Source organism: Arvicanthis niloticus, chromosome 14, assembly GCF_011762505.2.
Source record: "Arvicanthis niloticus isolate mArvNil1 chromosome 14, mArvNil1.pat.X, whole genome shotgun sequence".
NCBI classification, from domain to species: domain Eukaryota; kingdom Metazoa; phylum Chordata; class Mammalia; order Rodentia; family Muridae; genus Arvicanthis; species Arvicanthis niloticus.
Window position 1 is genome coordinate 27,486,445 of NC_047671.1, and position 18,550 is coordinate 27,504,994.

Sequence of the window (18,550 nt, forward strand, 5' to 3'; positions counted from 1 at the left end):
TCAGCTGTGGTAGTGATTTGGAAGGCTGTATAACCTTTAGGAGCTAGAGTGTAGCTGGAGATGGATCACTGGAGGTGATATTGAGAGTTTTTTTTTTTTTTAAAACCTCTCTCTCTGTCTCTGTCTCTCTGTCACTGTCTCTCTGACTCTGTCTCTCTTTCTCTCTGTCTCTGTCTGTGTGTGTCTCTCTCTCTCTCTCTCTCTCTCTCTCTCTCTCTCTCTCTCTCTCTCTGTGTGTGTGTGTGTGTGTGTGTGTGTGTGTGTGTATTCCACATGTGTGTACATACTCTTAGAGACCAGAAGATTGCATCAGATCCCCTGAGACTTGGAGTTACAGGAAAGGTTATGAAATCTTTTAAAAAGCACAGGCATTCTGGAGAAAGTGCATCAGTGGGAGTGGGCTTTAAAGGTTTATAGTCTTTCCCTACTTATTCAGTCTCTCTGCTTCCTATGTTTGCAGCTGAGATGTGATCTCTCAGCTTCCTGTTCTTGCCAGCATACCTGCAGTTTACTGCCATGCCTCCCTGCCAAGCTAGACTCTGCTACCTCTGGAATTCTAAGCCAAGGTAACCCTTCTAAAGTTGCTCTTAGCCATGATATGTTATCATAGCAACAAAAAGCAATCAATACAGTTCAGTTCTCTGTTGCTGTGATAAAACACCCCAACAAAAATAATTTATGAAAGAAAGTCCATCATAGTGGGAAAAGTCACAGTGGCAGAAACTTGAAGCAGCAAATCAGGTCTACACCTCTAAGTATAGAGTAAATGAGTTTGTGCTTGCACTTGCTTTCAACGTTTTTATACAGTCCATGACCCAAACTCAGGGACTAGTGGTCTTGACCAGCTATAGACTGGCCCATTCCACATCAACTAACATAATCAAGAACATTTCCCATAAATATCTCACAGATTCACAGACCAACCTTATCTAGACAATTTTTTTTTTTATTGAGACTCTTTCCTGGTGATTCTAGATTGTGTCAAGTTGATAATTAAAACCCTATCATATCCTTCTTCCTGAACATTGTTTATTAGCAGCTATTTGATCACAAGAAAATTAGTACCAATAATATAGAAAATTAGTACCAGGAGTGGGGTGTTGCTGTGATAAATCTGACTATATGGTACCTGGGCCTTGGAACTGCTTTGCCAGAGGAATGTGGAAGAATTTGGAGCTGTGGGCTAGAAAATCTCTGGAAAGGTTTAATAGGCCATTTTGATGGATGTTTGGAAAGCCAGAATATGGAGAGAAATATGGACACTGGAGGCCGGACTCAAGAGATTTCAGGGAAGAACAAAGTTTATAACAAGAATTAAGATAGAGTTACTCCAGCTGTATTCTGGCAAAGAATATGGCCACATTGTACCTGTCTACTGAGAACTGGCTTTTCCTGTCCTTGCACCCAGGTAGCCAGTGTGAACAGCAGGGATCAAGCTCTGATGCAAACTTACAACCGTGAGCTACCACAGCCCCCTTGGGCTTCAGCTGCAAAGATGAAACAGCATATAGAAACTTTATTGTTTGGCTTGAAAACCAGAAAATAAGACACTAAAGGTGGAAGACAGAGGTAACTTGAAAACATCCATAGAAGCAACTGGCTAAGTTCTTTGAAAAGTATCTAAGAGATGTTCATTATCCTTTAAGACTCGGGATTGGCGAGAAGAAATGGACTTGCTCCTTAGTTTAGCTGTGAGACTTGAATATGGAGATGATGTTGAAAGAAACAAGGACTTAGTAGCTGATAACACAAAAAACACGGACAACTATAAACACAAAGCCATTGATCAATTTGGCCATATTTTATCTCAATTTTAAGGCTGCTGTAATGGCTCTGACTAACCTCCTTCAGACTCATGGTTAGGATGGTTACTCAGTGATACTTAAGGCAAATTGCATCAAGGTCAGGGAACAGCTAACATAAGATGCTGTTGCTAAAGCAAATCTAACAAAAGAGGGCTTCCCGGTCACTGTGGACAAACACATCCTTGGTTTTAGTGCAGGAGCTGCAGTTCTTAATGAAGCTGCTCAGAATCTGCACGCAGAGAGGTACAGACAAAGCTTGATACATCCACGGGATCCACTCAGACAATTTCTGCTGAGCTAAAGACAGACCACATACTGGGGAATCGTGGAAGATGACTTTTCACTTGCTTAGGATGAGGGGAACTGTACACACCATCATGTGTTTGGAAATCACATATTACGTTTTCAAAGGAGGGATTTCAGAAATTTGACTATGTTCTAGAGATTTACCAACACTGCTTTCCCCGGCCCCCTTAAATAAGTTTGGGAATGTAGGGTGTTGGGAGTAAGGGACTAATTTGTTTGGTGGAGGAAATTTCAAGATTTGATAGCATTGAGGCTATGCCATTCTTACTGTTCACTCTTCTTTTACACACACACACACACACACACACACACACACACACACACACCCAGCAAATGGGCCAGAAAGTTACAAAAAAAAATTGAGCAGCTTAGCAAGAAAATGAGAAAGTTTAAAGTTGCAAATGTGATTGATTTGGACTCAGAAGCAATTATACTTGCTGAAGAGTTTAGCAATATTAACAATAAACATTTTCCTCTGCTCTGGGACAACAGGACTGTGCCTTGAGGTCAAGATTCCACCCATCGGGTTCCATCTACTGAAAACACAAGTTCAGCTGAGAGGAGAGAACTGGAACTGGGATCGTTGCTAGAGGTGTCCTTGATGGAAAACCAACGCTGAGGAAAGAATTTGGATTCTTTCGCCAAAGGCTTATGAAGGCCATCACAGTCGTACCTAAGGGAGCAAGAGTAGATCTCCATCAGCAGAATTTGGTAGCCTTGTCTACGTGGCACTGTTGGTATGAGAGATGAAAGACTAAGTGTCTCATGGAGGCATGTGCCAGGGTGCTGTCAAAGCCAAGCAAGGTGTGGCAGGTTGGACCTCTGCATAGAGCTCTATTGTATGAAGCTATGAAGGTAAAACTAAAGCTGCCATTCCAGCATGTTAGGGCTGCTGGGACCAGGGGACATCAACCAGGGAAAGCTATAGTCATGGAGTGTAGCTGGCCCCCGAGAAACGCCGTGTGTGTTGCAGATGGCAGAGCTGGAGGGAAAGGCTTTGGTAGCCCTTTGGAGCCCAGATGATTTTATCACAACTCCTGGCTGCTGGACATGGAGCTGAATGATTTAGTGTTGTTCCTGTAGGATTTGGATCTTGCTTTGGTCTGATCGTTCCTTGTTATCCTTTTGTTCTGCATGTCTAGAGTGGAACAGTACTCCTATGCTGTTGTATATTGAACATACCTAACTTGCATTTTGATTTTACAGGGTCTCCTAGTTAAGAGATTGCTTTGAATCTCAGAAGAGATGTTGGGCTCTTGAACCGCATTTGGACTACTGACGACCATGTGGGGGTTGTTTAAGTTGAAAAGAATGGATCCTGCATGGTGAGATGGCCACAAATCTATGGGGGACAGGAGTGGGACATTGTGGTTCAAACACAAAATGCCCCTCATAAGCGTAGGTTGGAAGATGATGGCACTGGCTTGGAAGGTTGCAGAACCTTTAGGATGTGGGTGAAGTGGTTCACTGGGGTGAGCCTGGGGTTTTATAGCACGGCTTCAATTCCTGTTTACTTTTGCTTCCTAAATATGAGCACGATGTGGCCAGCTGCCTTACTCCTGCCACCATGATACCCTCCCACCATGATAGGCTGTATCCTTTTATTACTAATAATAATTGTGTGTGTGGGGGGTATATGCACGTGCATGTGCACACACACATATGGACACGAGAGCAGTTGCCTTTGGAGACCAGAGGCATCAGATGAGATGCCCTGGAGCTGGTGTTACAAGCAGTTACAGGCTTCCTGAACTGAGCAGTGGGAACCAAATTTGAGCCCTCTTCCAGAGCAGCAATCTCTTTTAGCCATTGGGTCATCGTTCTAGTCCCTGCATCCCTCTTTAAAAACTATTTTTTATATTTAGTCATATATCTGTGTATCTGTGTGGGGTTGTACATGTGAGTGTCTCGTGCCCTCAGAGGTCAAAGGCTTCAGATTCCCCTGAAGGTAGAGTCACAGATGTTCACGAGCTGCCCAGTGTGGTGCTAGGAACCAAACTTAGGCCCTCTGCAAATGTAGTAGGTGATCTTTGCCAGTGAGTCAAATCTCCAGTCCTCCTGTTTAAATGCCTGTTACAAATGTGAGCCCACACAAACCTTTCCTATTGTCTTAGTTAGGGTTTTACTGCTGTGAACAGACACTATGACCAAGACCAGTCTTATAAAGGACAACATTTAATTGGGGCTGATTTACAGAGTCAGAGGCTCAGTCCAGTATCGTCAAATTGGGAACATGGCAGCATCCAGGCAGGCATGTTGCAGGCAGAGCTGAGAGTTCTATATCTTCATCTGAAGGCTGCTAGCAGAATACTGACTTCCAGGCAGCTAGGGATGAGGGTCTTAAGCCCACTCCCACAGTGACACACCTACTCCAACAGGGCCACACTTCCAAATAGTGCCACTCCCTGGGCCAAGCATATTCAAACCATGACACCCATTGATGTTGTTTCTTGTTATGTTGGTCATCGCAGCACGAAAAGGAGCTTGAGGCCAACAAGATGGTTCACTACGTCAAAGTACGTGCTGTAAAAGTGTAATGATCTGGGTTTGATCCCCAGAATCTGCATAAAGGTAGAAGGAGAAACTGACTCTGCAGAGTTGCCTGGCCACCACACATCAGACTCATCATAGTCTCCATCCATAGCAGTAATAAATAAAAAATAAAATTGAAAAAGTGGCTAATAAAATAATTCAGGTTCCATAGCAACAACTGAGAGGCAATGCTGCATGGCTTTTATCACAGGCCCCTCCTCCAACCTCTTTTCTCTCAAGGGACCCTGGGGAAGGGGATCACTGGTCTCTCAAGTATCTTTGGTGCACTAAGTCCATTGACCTTGGCCTGAATTGCTGAGGGTTATGTGAGTGTAGTAGCTACTTAGTCAAAAATAGCTTTCCTGCTGACTCCAGCCCAGAGAACAGCATCCAAGCAAAGGAAGCTAAGCTCCCTTGAGGGGGGCCATCCCCTGCCTGCTCCTTCTCACTGGACAATTGTTTCTGCGTGCTGGAGGGACACGGTGTGCACTTCCGTTTGGCTGCAGAAGAAATAGCTGCTTGCTGCAGCACAGAAACTGAAGGGCCGTGAACACAGACATGCAAAGAGCAACATTAGAATAAACGTCAGCAAGTAGATGGCACAAGGAAGAAGAGTCATGCTGCCGCCATTGGCACTGCAGAGCTTTGGTCTCATTTATTCAGTTAACAAAGAGCCTTTGCTATGTGACAGAGACTGTGCTGACATTGGAGATACTCAAAAGGGAAGGGGCTCTCTTCTCAGCCTCATTTCTCACTGGTAAACCATCTTGTCCCCGACCCTGATGGTTGCTTTTATAGTTCATGAGAAATGCCCTATCCTGGGTACTTTATAAGCCATGAAACCCACACAGGGAACAAACCAGATATTTCCTGGCCCCTTGCTGCTGGCAGTCTAGAAGGAACAATGGACCAATGATAGAACCCAAGATTGCAGACACTGTCTTAGCACTGAGAATCCCAAGTGGAACTGGCTGAGGGTCCTTGCAGGCCTGAGAGGAGGCCACCCCTGCTGATGGGCAATGTCGCTGCTCTGCTCAGACTTACAGCTCAGTGAAGGACTGTGTCAGGGCTAACATTGGGGGAAAGCTATCTGGGTTTTACTCAAGCCTCAGGCACCTCCAAAGGCTGAGCAGAGGGTGGGGGGCTGCTCTGATATTTTTGGAGGAAAATTTGGAAACACTCATCAAAGCTTTGAAAGAATGCCTCTCCTTTGACCTAATAAGTTCACTTCTGGGAATTTATCCAAAGGAAATAATTAGATAAGTGCGCAGGGATGCACATTAGAGGGAAACTCATTGCAGCCTTATTTCTGGTAGTTAAAAATTTGAAGTGATCAAGACAGTTAATAATCAGGGATTGTCGAAGCTAATTGTAGTACATCCAGTAAATGGCATAAAATGATTCTTTCCTCTCTATGCTAATACAGAAAGACACCCATTATCATCCAAGTTAGAAAATCTTGGTTTAAAACATGGAACCCGGAGTAGAGAAACACACTTCCAACCCAGAACTCTAGAGGTGGGGACAGGAGGATCGCAAGTTCTAGGTCATTTTTTGTTACAAGTGAGTTGAAGGCCATCCTAGGACACACAAAATCCTGTCTTAGAACCATCCAGAAACAAACCAGCAACTGAGAGTCCAGAAGGAAATGCACATAGCTGTGGTCCTCAAGCATGAATCTCGAAGGCCATTGGATAGAGGAAGAAGAGTTTCTTCAATAACGGTACGAGGCTAACTGAAGAGCAACAGCAAGAGAATGAAACTGGACCTTATCCCACACTGTACACAAAACCAACTCAAAATGGAGGCTAGCTGAACATAGACACCCTTAGAAGACATCAGCAGAGTAAATCTTGATGTTGGGAATACTTTCTTAGGCCAAAAGCACCCTACCCCCTAAAATGATAATCCAGATTCCATCAAAATTATTATTTTTTTTTTTGTATATAAAGCACTCCTGTTTCAAGGAAACCCACAGAGTGGAAGAACTGTATTTGCAAATTGTATGTTTGAATGTAGAAAGATCTGGAATATAGAAAGAAGTTTTATGATTCAACAAGAAAGTGTGAATAGCCAAAAGGGTTGAATAAATATTTCTCCGAGGAAGATAAACGGATGGTCATCAAGGGTGTGAAAAGACACTGCCCCACCCTGTCATCAGGGAAACCCAGTTCACAACCATAATAAGGCACCACTGTACACCCACAGCAAAGGGCAAATAGCAGGGGCTGGCTGAGAGCCTTGTGCATTGCTGGGGGGGAAGGTAAAGAGGCGCAGACACTGAGGTGACCAATCTGTGGCTTCCTCAGTAAGTTAAGCATATGCTGACCATTCAACCCAGCAACCCCTCAACTATAAACCCTTAGAATTGAAAATGACAGCCAGTGGTGGTGGCGCACGCCTTTAATCCCAGCACTTGGGAGGCAGAGGCAGGCAGATTTCTTGAGTTCGAGGCCAGTCTGGTCTACAGAGTGAGTTCCAGGACAGCCAGGGCTACACAAAGAAAGCCTGTCTTGGGGAAAAACAAAAAACAAAAACCCAACAATAAAAAAACAAAACAAAAAAACCCCAAAACACGAACAAACAGACAAACAAAAACAAAAAATAAAAAGCTTGAAAGAAGGAGTGATTTCTGCTACAGCATACCCTGGCCTGGATTACAGTATGTTAAGTAAAGGAAGAGGGGTGTGGAAGTCTGATATCTGGTGTCATTCATGTCAAACACCCAATATGGCAATCCGTGGAGACAGACAGCAGACTGGTGGGGGTGTGGTGGGGGTGGGGGTGGGGACAGGGGACCTGGGAACTGCATTAAAAATAGAATTTCCTCCTGGGGTTGACAAAAACACTTGAGTCTAGAACTGGGTAATGGTGATGGTCGTGTGGTGATGTGAGCAGGCTGAGTTTGCCAAATTGCACTCTTTCCAGTGGTTGAAATGGTGGGGAAAAAAATGTGGCTAGTCTCGAGAAAGTCACTGTCAGGACAGACAATCGAATGTCAGCTGATGATATGTGCAGGGCTTTCCACTTTTCAACCTTTTTTTTAAAAAACAATCTGTATGGTTTACAGTAAACCTGTTTCGCATTAATAATCAGAGTAGGAAAGGAGACTTAAATTGTCTTCATTTTATAAGGGAGAACAAGAAGCCAGCAGCGCTGCACAGTGGGGAAGGCACTTGCTCTTTAAGCCTGATGCCCCAAGTTCAATCTCCAGAACCCACAACAAAAGGAAAGAACTCACTCCCCAAAGTTGTCCTGTGACCCTCAAGAAGCCTACCCACTCAGTTATTAATAATAAATAAAATAAAAATAAATAAACCAAGAATGCGTGTTGAAGAGACAGCTCATGCAGCAAGATTTTACCCACTGAGCCATCTCTCCATTATGCTGGATTCCCAGCACTCACACACGTTAACACCTGGCAGGAACCCCTGTCCTGCCAGTGCTGAGGATGCAGGGAAAGCATCCTGGGAGCTTGCTGGCCAGTCTCTCTACCAAAGCCATAAACTCCAGGTGGAAAATCTTGCTTAGAAATACAGGGTGGATAGCCACTTAACACCAGATAAAATGTTATCTGAATGAATACTCATTTATATATTCTGTTAATTATTTTAAGTTGATCCTAGAGAGAAAAAAAGAAATCTTAATATTGAAAATGGTTTAAAAAAAATAGAAATCATGAAATCTTCAGGTAAACGAATGGAACAAGAAAATATTATACAGAGTGTGGTAATCCAGATGCAGACAGACAGATATAACATGTTTATGCTATGGCCATTGCCACCTGTTTCCTCCCAGAATTTAAAGGTAAAACCCTATCGCTAAAAACACTGTTTGTTTCAGACACAAGAATCAAACTGGAGATGATCCAGAAGCTGCTTTCATAGTGCCAGGAAGTATAGCCTAGGGAAGAAAGGAAACAATAGTCCTCCTGTTCAGCCGTGACGCCTATGAACCATAGCAATAACCAGAATGCCAAAATATCACCAATGATGTGATATGTCTTGATGGTAACCAAGGACTGTGTAATTGGGCTCAAGACCCCTCCATAGGAGGGATTCACACCTGGTCCTGTAAACATAGCCAGCTCCTCGTGGCTGGTGAGGTCATGGACGTAGAAGAGAACCTACCATTGCCGCCTTCCAAACCAGTATAATTCCCAACTGCATTCTGAATACTTATCCTTACACCCACAGCTAAGTGTAGCCCTCACCCCTCATCAGAGAAGCTCCTTTATGCAGCAGACAGAGACCATTACAGAAAGCCACAGCAGGTCAAAATACAGACAACCGCTGACCACAGGGGAGCCCAGCCCCAGCTGATACATTTATGACACAACCCCTACACTTAAGGCTCAGGGGAACATCTCAGGAGAAGATGCAGGAAGATGGTCAGAGTCCAAGGACCACAACGTCTTGTGTGAGACAGTGTCTTCTCTACAGGATAGGAAAGCTGGACCCATGAAATCGCAACAATGTGACTGTCTAAATAAGATCTGAGCAAGGACAATACCAGCTGACAGGCCAGTGTGGTTGAAGGTAATCTCCCAAAGCTCCACCATTAGATGAAAAGCTCCAGGCATCAAAGGCTGCTGTGGGAGAATTAATCTTCCCCAGGGATGAGCCCTCTACTTGGTTACCCAACCCAAAGCAATCAGCCCTAAAACTGTGTATGTATACAGGCAACACTAAATGAACTCAGCAGGTTATATTTTTATGCTTATTAATTTATGTATAAATAAATACATATAATAAGTATACATAAATAACTATTTTAGAAAAGTCATGAGTTTGAGAGGGGGCCCACAGGGGGAGTGGAAGAAGGGGGGGGGAGAAGTGATGTCAATATAGTATACATATATGAAAATTTTTAAATTAATTACAAAAAATTTTTTTGCTCACTTTTTTTGTTTGTTTGGGTTTTTTGTTTTGTTTTCTGAGACAAGGTTTCTCTATGCCCTAACTATCCTGGAACTCCCTCTGTATACCAGGCTGGCCTTGAACTCACAGAGATCCCCTGCCTCTGCCTCCTGAGTACTGGGATTAAAGGCTTGTGCCACCTCTCCCCCGCCTTAATTTTTTTTTTAAAGAAAATAAAAATATATAAGGAAGACACCTGTTGTGGGCCTTTGATTCACATGTACTCACAGGGGTGAGTACTCATTTACCATCCCCCCATGTACATACCCCATGTATATATTATATACATAAGAAGAAAGAAAAGCAAAAACAAGAGAAGGAAAGGAGAGAAGAGGAAGGGAGCCATTGAAAGAGGGAAGGAAGAAGAAAGCAAGCCTTAGAACTCCACCCCCACCCCATCCATGGAGAGATGAAGGTCTTGGTGTCAGGCTGGGAGCTGTAAGGGTTTCTGTTAGCACAGGAAGGACTCTCAATGGGTCAGCAAGTAGTTACCAGTCAACACTGCTCTACAGGTCCTGTGGAAAGACACCCAGGGTGCACAGTGGCCGGATTCAGGGCCACTATTAATGAGACACATGGTACACACATAATTGCTACAGGGTAAATGTGTGTGCACTTTGTGAATACAAAGATTTTCTACAAAAAAATGAATAAACCTGCTAAGAATGGTTTTCCTGAGGTAGCTCAGCAGGTAAAGGCGCTTGCTCCTAAACCTGACAACTCTGAGTTCAACCCCTAGAACTAACATAATGGAAGGAGAGAACCAATTACTATAGGTTTGTTGCTGATCTCCACAAATATATGTGTGTGCCCCCCTCCACCCCACTAAATGAAGAAGGAGGAGGGGGAGGAGGAAAGAAAAGGGGGGAGGGAGGAAGAAGAGGAGGAGGAAGAGGAAGAACTAGTAGTTGTCACTGGTGTGATGGCACTTGTCTTTAATGTCAGCACTCAGAGGCAGAGGCAGGCAGATTTTTGTGAATCTGAGGCCAGCCTGATCTAACACAGTAAGTTACAGGCCAGCCAAGGCTATACAGTAAGACTGATTTTTGTTTGTTTGTTTGTTTGTTTGTTTTTGTTTTTTTAAAGCAAAACAATAAAACAAATTTTAAAAAAGTTTTCTTCTGAGCTGGCAACTGGAAGTAGAGACAAGGCTAGCATTGGCTGCACCATGCCCTGTCTGTGCCTGTGCATTCCTCTGTGCACATACCTGATAGGATGAACTTATTCAAACAGAAACATTCTTTGTCAGAGCACCTGCTTTATGTAATAAAACAAATTTCTCAGTCATAAGATCAAAGCTATTTAAGTAAAAAATGTTTTTCTTGTCCCTGCCCCATTTTGCATTTGCCAACTTTTGGTAAGACGTTATTTAACACATGGAAACAAGCAAACATAACTGTAGCACGTGGAAACAACCGGAATGTTTGCAGTAAAAACAGAACGTGCCTCCCAGCTAACTTTCAAAGAGAAAATATGTTCATTAAAAAAAAGCATTTTGACCAGTATCACATACAATATGCCAATTCAAATATTATTAATAAAAAATATACATATAAAAATTTTTAAAAAAAGAAAAAAAATTAAGCTATTAGGGAAAGCCCTCCCACCATGCTAAATTTTCCATAGTGCTATTTATTATTGTCTCTGAGAAAGTAATTTTCTGAGCCTCCAGCAGACTTAAGATCTAGGCAGCTGGCCGGGCAATGCCAGGCTGACCTTGACCTCCGCCAGTCCACTTTGGCCCTGATCTCTGTAGCCTCCTTGGCGCAAGCGCTGCTGATCTCCTCACCCTTCGGCAGCTTCAGCTTCGCAGCACAGCAGAGCCGCAGGGGACCCTACAGAGTACTTTGGGCCTTTGGACAGCTTCACCTTCTTCCTATGGTACTCAGCCTGCTTCCAAGTTCTGTTTATCCAACAAACGCCAGGCTTGTACTTTGATATTATATAGAGCAGAAAAGTAATGTTTTTGAAAAAGGAAACATTTTTTTTTAAAGGTTGACAAGAGGGGTCTCGCTGTGTGGCTGCCACGAGGGATTCTTGTTCCTTAGCGTCTCTGTGTACGGACATGTCACTGGACGCCCCTTCCCCACTCCCACCCCACCCCCACCCCACCCCCACCCCCGTATCCCGGGGGACTGCTCTGACATCCTCATTTTGGCTTCTCTACAGTGCTGCTCCATGTACGCAGCAAAGGCGGTGCTGAGCATGGTGGGAGTGGCTACTCAAAGCTTTCCCAAACTTTCCGGAGACAGCTCTAGCCAGATCCACACTGACCCCCAGGGTCCCTCTGTATGATTGGTTCTGCATTCCTGTTTAAAAGTATGTATAACGTTACGTTCTTGCCAGACATGGTAGCCCACTCAGGAGGCAGAGGCAGGCAGATAGATCTTTGAGTTCCAGGCCACCCTGGTCTATATAGTGAATTCCAGGCCAACCAGGACCACAGAATAAAAACCCTATTCAAAAAAAGGGGGGTGGGGAATTATCTGCTTCTTTGCTTCTTCTGAATAATAAAAACATCGTAGAAAGTAACAAATCATAAAAACAATCTTTCTCAGATCATAAAAAGAAAAATTTAAACATCACCACACACCCAGGACCTTAAAAGAAGTTCCAATGTATTTGGGAGTCTTTCACTGAGGACCTTAAAAAATAGAATCATTTTTATTACTGTTTTACCTAGTTTTGATAATTCCTTATATCAATTTTATAAACTTGTGTGTGCATGTGCGTGCTTGCGTGTGCGTGTGTGTGCACATGTGCACGTGTGTGTGTGCATGTGTGTGTGTGTGTATGTAGGCCACAGGATCGCTTCAAGTCCTCTAGAGTAGGAGTTACAGATGGTTGTGAAGCACTTAATGTGGGTACTGGGACGGGAACTTGGATCCTCAGGTAGGGTAGTACAAGCTCTTGATCATTAAACCATCTCCCTAGACTATTGTATTTTTTGAGACAGAGTCTCAAGTATCTGGGCTGGCCTCTGACTCATTATGTTGCTGAGGCTGACTTTAAACTTCAGATCCTCACGTTCCTGCCTCTCTGGTTAGGCTCGGATTACTGGGATGTTATGCCACCTGGCTTTGCAGTGCTAGATAGAAATCAAATCTAGGGCTTTGTGCGTTCTAGGCAAGCTCTCTACCAGCTGAGTTACAGCCCCCGCTCCTATGTATGTATGTATGTATGTATGTATGTATGTATGTATGTATGTTTCTTAAAACAGGGTTTCTCTGTGTAGCCCTGGCTGTCCTGGAAGTCACTTTGTAGACCATGCTGGCCTCAAATTCAGAGACCCCGCCTGTCAAGTGCTGGGATTAAAGGCCTGTGGCTTCCTTTCCTTTCCTTTCCTTCCCCTTCCCCTTCCCCTTCCCCCTTCCCTTCCCTTCCCTTTCCTTTTCTTTTCTAAATAGAGTCTCGTGAGGCACCCCAGGCTTGCCTAGAACTTATGTTTCCCTCCTTCAGCCTTCTGAGCTCTGGGGTTGTCACCTGGAAATTTCTATTCTTCATTTTACAACAGGAGGCAATGTTGCTCTAAGTCCTGTCTCTGATGTTCTATAGCTATTAAATCTAGGGGAATCTCTTTGAGCTGTTTGCTTATCTGCAAAACGGGATTACTACCCTACAGTATCTACCCTACGGGGCTCCTGGGTGGAGTCAATGTGGTAGTACAGGCAAACTGCTTTGCCAACAGTCTAGTGCAATAAACACCAATATTCCTAGATGCTGTGGTGAGTTCACTTTTCAGGCTGTGCAAACAGTACCATGTTCCCTACCCCTTTGTCTGGAGCCTTGTCCACTGAAGATTTATTCCTTACGAGAGGTTCCCAGAAGTGGAATTGCTGGATGCAAAAGGTCTGGATCCTTTCCAAGTTCTATCGAGGAGAGGCAGATCCTGGTTTTCTGTGTCGCTCTGTCTTTTGGTATAGGACATCGAGTCTTGTTGTATATGGCTTCAATGAGTATGAATTCGGGAAGCTTCTTACATAGGACAAGCCTATTAAGATAAAGGTCTGTCAGCATCTTTGGGGGCCTCCTGGAATATCCCTGAGACATCAGTTTCACTCTGTAAGACTAGAAGGAGGATCGCGCCCAAGGTGTGGTAAGAAGTAATCAATAGCTAATGGCTGGAGCTGACTTTTGTCCTCTTCATCATAAAAGACCTTTGAATTGCTTGGCCACTTCTGAGTTTCTGAGGAAAATGATAACATGAGGCCAAAGTTCGTACCAGTTGGCCAGGCTCCCTCTCTCCACTACATGTGAGCTGGAGGGCAGGAGGGAGTGACCAGTCAGTCCCATGAGTGTAGGAACAGACTCACTGGAATTGGGGTCACCAGGGTAGCAGCCATCTCCCCACTGCCCCTCCCACACATCCCACCACAGAAAATGCCCCACAACCTGTTTATCTGCTATTTGTACTCAGCTCCACGGTCATGGGTAGAATTTGGTGCAGGGTCAACGGAATGGGGGGATTCTTGGCGAGCCATGACATCAAAGACACCGATCAAAACCAGGAGTTCCCACTCCGTGGCCATTACCCAGCCTCCCACCAGTACTTTCCCAGAATGGCTGACTCAAAAGTCTCTGTCCCTGAGTCTGGATGTCTGCATTTTGTCCTTGGAAGATTGTATCATCTAGCAAATTAACTTAAGGAACACAGGGATCTACAGACCACATATTGTCTGCTCAGCTTTCTTCTGTGTTCAAACCATCTCCACAGCTCCCACACTCAGACTGAAGCCTGAGCTCTTAGTATGGCTTTCGGGCCTCAGGCTACCTGCTCAGATCCACCTCCCAGCTCGTCCTGGTTCTCTGGGTAGCTCCTGGTATCTGAATAGACCCCAGCTTTGCTACCCTGTTAACTTGGTAAAAAATCTTTCCTGACTTTTAAGGTTCAACTTGAAGGCTCTGAACCCAGGGGTGTATTGCTTAATTACTGCAGATTTGTGGGTTCCGCACATTTCCTTCTATCATTCATTTCTAGTTTTACTTCATGGTTATCAGATAATATACGTTATATACTTTGAACCCTTTCAATTTATTGAAATTTCTTCTAGGGCCTAGCACATGGTGTATCATTACGATTAGGCTAAGCAATATATTCCATGTGCTGCAGACACGAATGTGTGTTCTGCCAGATGTGATGGCATACGCCTTTAATCCCAGCACTGGGAAGCAGCAACAGGTGGATCTCTGTGAGTTCAAGGCCAGCCAGATCTACAGAGCTAGTTCTAGGACAGCTAAGGCTACACAGAGAAACCCTGTCTCAAAAAACAAACAAGCAAAACAACAAACAAACAAACAACCCTGGGGGCTGGAGAGATGTCTCAGTAATTGAGGGTACTGACTAGTCTTTCAGAGGACATGGGTTCAAATCCTAGCATCCACATGGCAGCTCATAACTATCTTAACGTTAAGATCTGACACTCAAGTACACATATATGGAGGCAAAGACCAGTGCACATAAAATAATGGTAAGTATGTTTTAAAAAAAGATTTAAAAAAAAAAAAAGAGTGTGTGTTGTGTTCTACTTTTGTTAATTGGTATGGTCTATAAATGTTTTTGAGGTCTAGCTAGTTCACAGCATCCTTCAAGACTCCTGTTTCCTTGCTGCATTTTTACACCTCATACAACTTTAGCTCTTCCGTGAAGTAGCAAACAAATGCTTCCTTGGAAGCCGATGTCACTGTCATTTTAGAATTAGCTTTGGAGGCTGATTTGACCAGGTCCCAAGTTGAATCCTTGTGACTGTATGGCTAACATTCATGTGTATTCATATGTGTGCAGGTGCATGTGTGCCTGTACATGTATGTAGGGGCCAGAGGACAATCTCAGATGTTGTTCCTTAGTCACTGCCCACTCCTCTCCACTTAGGGGGACCAGGACTTCTTAATGGCCAGGAACTTGTAGCTGACCAGCCAGCAAGCACCAAGGATACACCCGTCTCTCTACCTCCACAGCACTGGAATGGCAAGTGGGCACCATGATACCCAGACTGAAGCCTCAGACTGATACCAGATTGGAGTCCTTGTACGTACAAAGCAAGCACTTTACCGGCTGTGCTGGTTAAATTTGTGGACTTGACACAAACCAGAGTCACTTGGGCAGCAATTCCTTCAGTTAGGGAATTGTCTCTACTGCACTGACCCATGGGTGTGGCTGTGGGGAGTGTTTTCTTGATTAATGATTTGCTGAGGGAAGGTCCGGCCCACTGTGGGCGGTGCCTCCCCTAGGAAAGCGGTCCTGTATTGTATAAGAAATCAAGCTGAGCAAACTAGGGGTGCAGTCCGGGAAGGAGCAGTCAGTCCCTGATGGCTTCTGCTTCAATTCCTGATTCCAGGCTCCTGCTTTGAGTTCCTGCTCTGACTTCCCTCAGAGATAATTTGTAAACTGAAATAAACCCTTCTGTCCCCAAGTTGCTTTTGGTCATGGTGTTTAAATCACAGCAGCAGAGGCCAACTTCACCCGAGCTGTCTCTCCAGTCCTCTAAATTTAATCCTTTTTATATGAAAAAAAACCCTCCATGTTTCTGACAGCCCCGTGCCTAAACTTCTCTAGCTCTTTAGAGAGGCTCTGGATGAGTTAAGACTCTTCCATTCAGTCAAGCCAGTCTGCCCAGCCCCTGACCCTAACTTTGACAGAGCTGCTTTGTGTTGCCCAGGTTAGCCTTGAGTTGGCAATCTTTCTGCTTCAGCCTCAGTACTAGGATTACAGGTGGACCTACCACGCTCAGTCCTTCCTTTTCTCTTTGTTTCCTCTTTTCTCTTCCTGCCTTTCTTTTTCTTTCCCACACATCACTGGTCTTCCATCATCCCTTCATTTTCTTCCGACTTCCCTTCTTTCTACCCAGCCATTTATTTATCCACTTACCTCCCCTGCCCCTCCCTTCCTCCACTACCTTCCTCCTCTTCTTTGCAGCTCCCTTTCCTGTCTTCCCTCCATCTACCCATCCACATCAAATGACTCAAACAACCTAAAATGCTGGTGATCAAAGCAAATGTGTCAAGAAAGGTCTTGTGAAGGACCACAGAAGGAGCTGGACTGAAGGACCCTGGTTTCCAGTCTTCCCAGGGTGACTAAAGGTGTTTCCTTCTCTCTTTTTCTTCTCCTCTCTTCCTGCCTTCCTCCCTTTCTCCCTCCCTCCCTCTCTCCCTCCCTCACTCCTTGCCTTCCTTCGTTCCTTCCTTCCTTTCTTTGGTTGGTTTTTCAAGACAGGGTTTCTCTATGAAAAACAGAGACAAGCTCTGTAGACAAGGTTGGCCTAGAACTCACAGAGATCCACCTACTTCTCCCTCCTTAGTGTTAGACTTAAAGGTGTGAGCCACAACCTCCCAGCATAAACGTGTTTCTTTATTTGAAAATGTTTATGAAATACCTGTTGTGCTCCATACACGGTGCTAGGCACTGTCAAGGCTGGAGTAGGGGATACCTGTTCTTCATACTGACACCAGAGCCTGACAGAACCGCAGTACAGGGGAACCTACAGTTTTGAGAGTGAGTGCCCCAGAAGGTACTGTGAAATGGCTTCGTGGACAAGCTGTCTTGCCTGCTAAAAGTAAACGGTGACTACTTGCTCACTCTACAAAATAAATTCAAGATAATTCTCAGCTATATACTAATTTTGAGGCCAGCCCGGTCTATATACAAAGTGTTAGTTTATCTGGGATAACTCTGGGGGGCTCTGTTTCAAAACAAAACAAAAACAACAAACAAACAAAAAACCAACAAAAGACCCCCCCAAAAATCAACAAACAAAAATTTAAAAGCAATGTTTAGAATATTTTACATATTGCATGATGACTCACAAAGTCTTCAGTAAAGTGTCCAGTGTCTGCCAGCCTAAGGGATTGGCTAGATGTTTTGGGTGGGTGAATTGAAGCATGGAGAATGGCCTCAACTAGAAAAAAGTCCACAGGTGTCCAATCTCACTCGAGTATTAGAATGTAGAGGGGAATGTAATGACCTGAAAAGGAGGTCACAATATCCTGTGAAATCAAATAATCAAACATAGAAGAGTCTGTGCAGTGTCAACCGTATGCTAGTTAAAAGAGAAAAACACTAGCCCACCTCTTGGTGGTGAGTTGAGGGAGTTCCCCTTTGATTATTCATGCATGACACTTCTCTTTCATCGGCTTCTACTGCTTGTAAAATTAAAAATGAAGTGAGACGTTGGATGAGCTTGAATCAAGCTTACTAGATCAGACCAGTTGCTAAAGAAACCAAGCTGGAGGTCAAGCAACACTGTCAAGGTCAAGCCGAGCCTGAGCGGTGCATTGATTTACAGCCAGTTCCCTGACCTTTCCACTGGACCAGGAGAAAACACCTCCCTGGCAGTGTGTTGAGTACCTCTGCTGTAGAGCAGGGAGATCTGAAAGACTGGGCCTTGCTGTCAACCGCCTGCCTTCTCCTTCACGCCCTTTCTCTGTTTATAGAAGACAATCTGGGAGAACTCTGTCCCTCTTCTCCTGTTTCAAAGGATACTCACTCACCAGGATTCTTTTGCACCCCAGGTTGGTAACATGACCTTGGTGCTGTTCTAGGCAGAGAATCTTCTCAGCGGAATGGGCTGCAAAGCCTCCTGCAGATTGAGGCAGTGTAATCTCTGTCTCACGTGTGCAGATAACAACTTTTGTAAAGGTGTCCGTGGTGTGATAAGGTCACGGAGAGGCAGAGACAGGGACGGCAAGCAAGAGGTGTCAAGTAACAGTTGAGGAACTGAAAGGACCCTTATAGATCACCCAGCTGGTGCTGGATGACTGAGGAAACTGAGTCACACATTAGCCAGCCAGGGGCAGAATCCACGAGGCTTTTGTTCCTTAAGCATTTCTTCAGTCCATTCTTCTCTGCTTCTTCTTCCCCCTCTTAGGCTCATGGACCACACACACATCCCTAGCTGATCTTTCAGTATATGCTGTGTTCCATAGGGCCAGCCCCTTGAACCATCCTTTAATATGTGGACTTTAAAAATAAGCCCATGAGTCGCCATGAAAGAA

General features: G+C 44.4%; 1 pseudogene; it reads left to right on the forward strand.

Moving 5' to 3' along the window:
- Positions 1-1,353: 1,353 nt before the first annotated feature.
- Positions 1,354-2,141, forward strand: LOC117720108 (RNA transcription, translation and transport factor protein pseudogene; annotated as a pseudogene).
- The last annotated feature ends 16,409 nt before the right edge of the window (positions 2,142-18,550 follow it).